This window comes from Psammomys obesus, unplaced genomic scaffold (genome assembly GCF_907164565.1).
Source record: "Psammomys obesus unplaced genomic scaffold, mPsaObe1.curated_primary_1811, whole genome shotgun sequence".
NCBI lineage: Eukaryota > Metazoa > Chordata > Mammalia > Rodentia > Muridae > Psammomys > Psammomys obesus.
Genome location: NW_026596085.1, coordinates 11,991,069 through 11,999,095, shown reverse-complemented (window position 1 = coordinate 11,999,095; position 8,027 = coordinate 11,991,069). Strand labels below are relative to the sequence as shown.

The following is an 8,027-nucleotide window of genomic DNA, read 5'->3' as shown; positions in this document are numbered from 1 at the left end:
TGAGGGGGGAGCAGCCTTACCAGGCCACGGTAGAGGACAATGCAGCCACTTTTGATGAGAACTGATAGACTAAGATCAGAAAAGAGAGGAGAACCTCCCCTATCAGTGGACTTGGGGAGGGGCATGCATGCAGAAAGGGGAGGGAGGGTGGGATCGGGAGGGGAGGAGGGAGGGGCTTATGGGGGGATACAAAATGAATAAAGTGTAATTAATAAAAAATTAGAAAAAAAGAATAGTGTATCCCACCCCTAGAAACATTGTGGGTGTGGCTGCTATGTCACATGTGCGTCAGTAGGTGGCAGAGAGGAGAGAGGCTATGTCTATGCTCAGATATTCTGACCTATGAACATGAATGATTAGTAGCCTAACATTCCCTAAAGAGAGAGAGCCTGAGATGACCACCAGTCTTGTGCTGGAAGGCAAGGACAGGGAGCTAGCCTGAGAAAGCCACCATTCCATCACTGTGCAGGCCCTGACGGCTCCCAGGACAGGGAGCAAACCAGAGACTAGCAAACCCATGTGGGGCTGACTGAGGGTCCTGATGAGAGTAAGCCCAAGATAGATGACCTTCAGATAGTGCCACTCTGGCTGGCCAGGAGACATGATGACCAGACTGGCGCCATGAGGCTTGAACAGGGAACTAGCCTGAGATCACCACCTGTCAGGCCCTGGAGGTGGGAGCAGAAGATACCCAAGGTGACCCCTGCCCTGAACCATAATGCTTGAGGCCAAGCACTCCTGAGACGACCCCAGACACTCAGAGACCCCAGGCACCTCAAAGAGGAGCAAGAAAGTGGTGGAGAAATGAAAGAAAAAGAGAAACAGAGGACGTGGGCAGAATGAAGAGAGGCAGAACTGGAGACTCAAAGGTAGTGAGGAATAGCCTGGTGTGAGTAGCCAGCCACTTGGCATGGTTGAGTCCTGTCCTGTGCTGATACTGGGGCCATGTCTGAGTCTGTGGTCCTGAAGCAGCAGGTTTTGGAACCACCAAAGGCCAGGCAGATGTCCTGGTCTGGGCTGCCATTCGAGGACATATTAATGTTTGAGGACTGTACAGAACTGGTCCCATCTGTTCCTGGAACATCTTGGGAGAGCTGTTCCTAGGAGCAGGAGAACTGACCCACACCTAGCCAGCTGCAGTACTCCACATTGCTGGAGTTGCTGCCCTCACCCCAAAGTACAAGCATGGGAGATCTGGCCCTACCACGAATCTCCTGTGGTGGCATGGACAAAAGAGAGACACCCTCCTTCCCCTTTGCCCCTCACCGCCTGTGCCAGGCAGGTGGGAGATGTGGCCCTGGGGTCATAAGAACAGGAAAGTCTCTCACCAGCTGTAGCACTTGAGAAAGTGGACCCTGAACCTCAAATGGGCAACACAGTAGAGATGACCTGGTTGGTAGGGGGAGGAGGGCATAAACATGAGAGAACTGGTACTGCCCCTTGTCCCTGTGGGGTGACATGCAAGGGAGAGATGACACCCCTTGCCACCTATGGCAAGCAGCAAAGCTGCCTCCTTAGTCATCAGAAGGGGGGAGCTGGCCTTGCCCCTCACCTGGGTAACACAGTTGAGCTGACCCTGAATATGGGGGTTGAGGGTGAGCCTCAGCTCAAGGGCATGAGTGTGGGAGAGCTGTTCCCACCTCTTGTCTACTGGGCAGTGATGTAAACAAGGGAGAGATGTCTTCTCTTCTCCCTAATCCCTCAACATCGATGACAGGCAAGAGATCTGGATCCTGTGGTAGACCTGGCCATGCCCCTCACCAGCTACAATACTTGGGACAGCATGGCCTGGGCAGCAGGGTAGAGCTTGCCCTATTATTGGGGATTGCCAGTGAGCCAGTTCTGAGAGTGGGAGAGTCAGCATGGAGACTAGCTCAGATACCTCTTAGGCCCAGATACAGGGTTTTCAGTAGACCCAATCCAATACTCTATCCCATCATTGAACTGCTGGAGAGCATGAAGGGGACTGTCCCACAGATCCAAAACTAAAGGATCTCCGTGATGAAGGGCAGCAGAAGGAGTCCCTGTGAAGTTCCAGTATCGATAAAGTAGCAGAAACCAGAGGTCTCGTACCAGACCAACAAGTCGTTGCAATGAACATTTTCAAACAAAGAAGTGAGAACAAAGGGCATACTATGAAACATACTGGTGATACACTACAGCTTCCACAACAAGATTTGTTGAGGAGGAGGTTTCCAGGGTGAAGGGTGGGTACGAGGGGCGGGGGAGATGAGAATTGGGGTGCCTGGTATGAAATTCACACAGAAGCAAAAAAAAAAAAAATTTAAGTATATTTTCTAAGTTTTTCAAGCATAGGTTTTAAATGTACTTTATTCAGTTGTACTTGTGCCTATTCAAGGTATCATGAGGGTGTTTATTTTATGGATTTGATATATAATTGCCTTAACTAATTCAAATTTTATATAACCCTGGTATTTCTGGAATAAGCCCTACCTCATCTTAGGATGTAAGTCCTTGCATGTTGCTGGAAATGGTTTGCTAGTACCTTCTCAAAGACTTTTGCATCTGTATTTATAAGAGCACAAAAAGAACATTTTCTCGAGATGTTTTATCTGGTTTGGGAATCAGGGTAATGTCTTGGTGGAGTGATTGGGAAGTACCTCCTTCTCATTTGTTTCTTAGAAGAATTTGCAAGGAATTGCTATTAACTCCTGTTGACATGCTTGGTAGAATTCATCAGGGAAGCCACGGAGGCCTCACTCTCTTTATGGATAGTTTTTTAGAATACTAATTCAGTGTCTTTCCACATTTTCATTCTTCTTGAGTCAGGAATTTCTGTCTTTCTTGCAACAAAGGGCGCCAATTTGTTGATGCACAGTGTCCCTCAGATTCTTCTTCCTCCCTTATTTTTTTTCTCTGTGGTTGACAATCATCCCCTCCCCACTTCAGTTTCAGTATCTTCAACCCTGATTCCCTCTGACTTCATCAGTTTGACTAAAGATCAGTCGATAGTGTAGATCTTTTGAGAGAATCAATGTTTGTTTGTTTATTTTAACAACCTTCTTTTGTTTTTCTGTTTTCTGTTCCATTACCCTCAGCCACAACCTTCATCATTCCCTTCACTCTGAGTAGGGTGGCTTCACTTTCTCTTCACTTTCCCCATATTTTAAAGAGAAAGTTTGGGTTATTGATCTGAGATTCTTCTTCTTTTGTTATGTATCCTCTCAGCTTTCAATTTCTCTCTTGCCAATGCTTTTTCCAGAACTCATATGTTCTGATAAGCTGAGAATTCATTTCTGTTTTCTCATTGCCTTTGTGACTCTCCTTTACCCCACTAGTTATTCAGAGTTTGTTGTTTAATTTCTAGATACTGAAAAATTTTGCCTACACTTTCTAGTTTTGTTCCACTGTGGAAAGGGAAGGCATTTTCTGTGACACCGGTTGGGGTGGATACAGATGAACTTATAGCTGATCATGAGATCCTCCAGACCACTCAAGTGCCTGCATTTGGGTTAAGTGTTTGTTCCACGGAAGCCTGTGATGTCATGTGGGGTTACAGCATTGTTCAAAGTCTGCTATTATTTGCTTACTATCTCCCTGGTCATCCTATACATGACTAGAAATTAGCTCCTGTATTAGACACTTTCTTAATGCTGTAATGAAACACCTAACAAATGCAGCCTAACAAGGGAAATCTCTATTTTTGGCTCACAGTTCAAAGGTGCAGTCCATCATCTGAAGAAGGACAGTTAAACAGATGTAGCCACAGTGGCAGAAGAAGGCCTCACTATGTCCACAGTCAGGAGCAGAGAGAAATGAATGCTGATGTTCTGTTCACTTTTTCTCTTTCTTATTTAGCCGAGGATCCAAGGCCATTGGATGTTGCTTTCCATGTTACAGACAGATCTTCTGACCTCTCAACCAAATGCCCCTGGAAACACCCTCATAGACACACCCAGATGGAAGTTTCCATGGTGATTCTGAGTCTAGCTGAGTTGACAAAGATTAACCACCACAGCTCCATCCCATGTAAACTTGGTACCTGAACACATCACTTTAAATCATAACGACTTGTCCCTGGTCTCGAAAGTTCTATTTTCATTTCATAATGCAAAATGCATTTGATCCATCTTTCCAGGTCCCTACAGTCTTTAACAGTCCCAACACTGTTAAAATATACAGTGTCTACTCTCAGACTCAAGGCAATCTCTGAAACATCACCCCTATGAAATTAAAAAAAAAAAAAAAAGGTGTACACTTCCGATATACAATGGCACAGAATAAGCATTCCTGTTACTAAAGAGAATGATGAGGGTATATCGAAAACAGATTGGATCAAAGTAAGACCCATACCAGCCAGACAACAGCAAACCCTATAACTTCACATTCAGCATCTAGGGTTTGTGATGAGATAGTATCAGACTGGCTTCACCCTGGGCCTGAACTTTCTTTGGCAAACATTCATGTCCCCGAAGTCTTCAACAACCTGTGGTCTCCACTGCAACTCGGGTTTCACCTTTGCCACTTCATGGGATGGCCTTCCGCGGCTTTTCTTCAGAGAATCTGGCCACGCCACACAATCTTTTAGGAAGCTTGGCACAACCTCTGTTGTGCATCTAAATTGTGCTTTTAAAGCCAGTACCATGCAGAGGCTGCTGTGTAGTTCTGCTACCTGAGATGCAGTCTGGCCCCTCTGAGCCACAACTGCAGTGGCCTCTGTGGGCTGACCTCGGGGAAACACTTCCCTAAGCTTGTGAGCAGGGACCTCTGCTCTAAGCTCAGACTGTGAAGTGATTTTTTATGTTCACAAGTTGTAGCTCTCTATGAGCAGGGTCTTGCCCTTCAGGCAACTTTCCCACTGGCCCAGTGTAGACAGGAGGTTTCTCTTTAATGGCACTAACCTCTTTTTAAACTACAGCTGCTTTTCTTGAACCTGCTATGTCCACTGCTTTAAACTTAAACACCTTTCCTAGGCAAAGTTTCATCTTTTCTCATATCTTTCTGTTCCTTCTCACTGTGGATTTAAACAAGGGCAGTGGTCAGTAGCTATGCCTCAGCCTGGATGCTAACCAGAGTTGAAGGTTCTTCCACCAAACATATTATTCCACTTAACATCAGACAAAGTTCTCAGGACAGGAGACTAGTGCCGCTGTATGCCTCCCCATAATATAACACAAGCAGATTTCACCCCACTCTTAATAGCCTCACTACTTCTGGCTTTATTTCTAAGTTACATTCCCTCTTTCTCTTTTTCTTTCTATCTCTCTGTTTCTGCTTTTTTCTCTCTCCCTCTCTCTCTTTCTCTCTCTCTCTCTTTCTGCATGTTTGTGTGTGTGTATGTGTTTACAGAACATGTGTGACTCTCAGATGACAACTTTCAGGCATCATTTCTATCTTTCTGTCTTGTTGTTCCGTGGATTGAACTCAGATCATCGGGCTAGGTGGCAAGTGCTTTTATCTGCTAAGCCATTTCACTTGCCTCCTACTCTCTTTGAAGCCTCATGAGTTAGGTATCCACTGTCTTTATTTCTCTCAACATTCTAGTCCTCCAAGCTCCCACCAGAATGGTCCATTAAGCTCTGCTTGAAGCATACTAGGACTTTTCTAGTCCACATCCCCTGCAAACCAGTTCCAATGACCTAAGAATCACATGGTTCTGTCACATGAGCTATCATGTTTATTACAACAGTAATCCCTACTTCCCAATACCCATGCTCTACATTAATTGCTGTGGGGGTTAGCTTTGTCCACTTGAGACAACCTGTTATTACCTGGGAAGAGAGTAGTGAGGGATCGCCTAGATCAGATTGGCCTGTGAGAATATCTGGAAGGCATTGTCTCAGTTTAGTTAATTGATATGGGAGGATTCAGCCCACTGTGGGCAGCACCCTTCCCTAGGCACAAGACTCTGAGCTGTGTAAGAATGGAGAAGTTCAACTGAACACAAACAAGCAAGAACTTGAGCATATGTGACTTCATTTCTCTCTGCTCTTGCCAGTGGCTGTGAACAGTTGTTACATGTTCCTGTAACCTGGGATTGTCAGATAATAAATTAAAAAAATAAAATAAAAATAAAAACAAAAAAGTCTTTTCTTCTTAAGCTACTTTTTTGGCAACATATTTTATCATAGCAAAATTTAAAAACAAAAACTATAAGTAATGACTTTTCTTGCTCTCACGATACTATACCAGACCAATCAAAAAAGTATAAAGAGGGAAGAACTTTTTGTGAACCTGAATTTAAGGGTACAGCCCATCATGATGGAGAATGAATGGTGGTGAGCAGTTCTATGAGTGTCAGCAAGATCCTGAGACAGCTGGTCAAATAGCTTTCACAGTCTGGAAGCAGAGATATATGAATGCTCAGCTCACTTTCTCCTTTAGATTTAATCCAAGACTCCATCCCACTGGATTGTCCTACACTCAAGGTGAGCCTCCTACTTAAACCTTTCTGGAAATGCCCTCATAGACACACACAGAGGTGTGTTTCCATGGTGACTCTAAATCTACTCAAATTGATAATGAAAATTAACCATCCAATGGATATTGGTCAATTATCTTCCCATTCAACTCAGTCTGGCTCTGTCCCACGTGTTTTAGGAACACATTGCAAGTTATTTGCATGTCTCTAATTGCTTCTTTGGAATGGGTTGGCTGTTTGTCATTGCAACACATCTTTCTTGGGTGACTCTTTTTGTCTGATGTCCCTTCTGCCCAGTATGAGTGCAGCACCTTACACTTCTCAGGTCACGCTCGGTGACATGTCCCTTCAACTCTCCAAATACATCCTCTGAATACAACATGAAGTTAAATTTTGTCTATCAATTCACCTGGCACCAGCCACCTTTTTATTGCATTGTTTAATTCACTTTTATTTGAGAAAATATTGACACCCATGGATTATCACCATCACCATCATCCAAATCACAATTTCTCCTCCCTCATCTCCTCCCAGTCCCTTCATCCCACCTCCCTTTTCCACTTTCCATCCACTCCCCTTCCCTCTTTCTTCAGAAAAGGCCTCCCATGGATATCATCCATATTTGGCATATCAAGTTGCAGTAAGAGTTGGCACCTTCCATCATATTAAGGTTGAACAAGAAAGTCCAGTATGAGCAAAAGTGTCCCAAAAGCTAGCAAAAGGCAGCTCCCATTACTACTATTAGGAGTCACACAAGAAGATCAACCTACACAACTATGACATACGTGCAGAAGGCCTAGGTCGGAATGATGCCAGCTCCCTTGCTCAGTCTCTGTGAGCCCCTACAAGCCTTGCTTAGTTGATTCTGTGGGTTTTCCTGAGATATCTCTGACCCTTTCCTCCCTCTCTTCTGCAAGATTCCCCAAACTCTGCCTAATGTGTGGCTGTGGGTCTCTGCATCTGTTTCCATCAGTTGCTGGATGAAGCCTCTCTGATGACAACTGGGCTAGGCACCAATCTGAGTTTAACAGAATATCACTGACCTTTTTCTGCCAGTCTTTTTTGGTTCCATCTTAGGTCTCTGGGATTATCCAGCTTCTAGGTCCTAGTTAGTCCTCCAGATAGTGTCAAGCCTGGGCTCCCTCTTGTGGCATGGGTCTCAAGAAGGACCATTCATTGGTTGGCCACTCCCACAATTTCTGTGCCACCTTTACCACAGCACATCTTGTAGGCAGGAAGAATTGTAGGTTGAAGGTTATATGGCTGGGTTGGTGTCACAATACCTCCACTGGAAGTCTTGCATGGTTACAGGAGATGGCAGGTTCAGGCTCCGTACTCCCCATTTCTAGGAATCTTAGTCATGGATTCCTGGGAGTTTCCATTGCACAAGATTTCTAGTTCATCCCTGAAATGCCCCTAAATTCTAGTTGTCTCTTTCAGTACTCTGTCTCTCCATCCTCCCTCACCTGATCCTTCTTGTTCCCATTTGCCAAGCCCTGTTCCACCGTCAATGTGTACCCTATTTTCTCTTTCCAGAGAGATCTGTGTGTCTCCTTTTGAGTCCTCATTGTTATTCAGCTTCTCTCAGTTTGTTGATCATAGCATGGTTAGCCTTTACTGTACAATTAATATCCACTTATAAGTG

At 44.7% G+C, this 8,027-nt stretch overlaps 1 non-coding gene across 1 annotated transcript; it reads left to right on the top strand.

Moving 5' to 3' along the window:
* Nucleotides 1-241: 241 nt before the first annotated feature.
* Nucleotides 242-372, top strand: LOC129691236 (small nucleolar RNA SNORA17). Its single transcript, XR_008722433.1, has one exon. It is a non-coding gene; the product is annotated as a small nucleolar RNA SNORA17 (small nucleolar RNA).
* The last annotated feature ends 7,655 nt before the right edge of the window (nt 373-8,027 follow it).